The sequence below is a fragment of the Etheostoma spectabile genome, chromosome 20, assembly GCF_008692095.1.
Source record: "Etheostoma spectabile isolate EspeVRDwgs_2016 chromosome 20, UIUC_Espe_1.0, whole genome shotgun sequence".
Lineage (NCBI taxonomy): Eukaryota > Metazoa > Chordata > Actinopteri > Perciformes > Percidae > Etheostoma > Etheostoma spectabile.
Window position 1 is genome coordinate 16,795,893 of NC_045752.1, and position 233 is coordinate 16,796,125.

A 233-nucleotide genomic window follows, 5' to 3' on the forward strand; every position below is an offset into this window, starting at 1 on the left:
TATGAACCTAAAAATGAGCATAATATGGGCGCTTTAATGCTAATCGGTGAATTATCCGCGTAGCACTCATACTGATCTCCTTTTAGCGACATTCTTGCTAATCCAAAAGTTGTTTACACACTGTTAGCTACTTTAGTTTAGCATTTAGCAGTGGCTTCTCTCATTTGCCGGCTCTCTGTTGATCAGGCCGTCAAATGTTAAGCTGTCATGTCTGCCTATGTCTGCAGGCTGAC

The 233-nt window shown here is 42.1% G+C and overlaps 1 protein-coding gene across 2 annotated transcripts in view; it reads right to left on the minus strand.

Moving 5' to 3' along the window:
* Positions 1-233, minus strand: part of alk (ALK receptor tyrosine kinase) — a 397,773-nt gene that overhangs the window by 249,660 nt on the left and 147,880 nt on the right. The window lies entirely within an intron of this gene.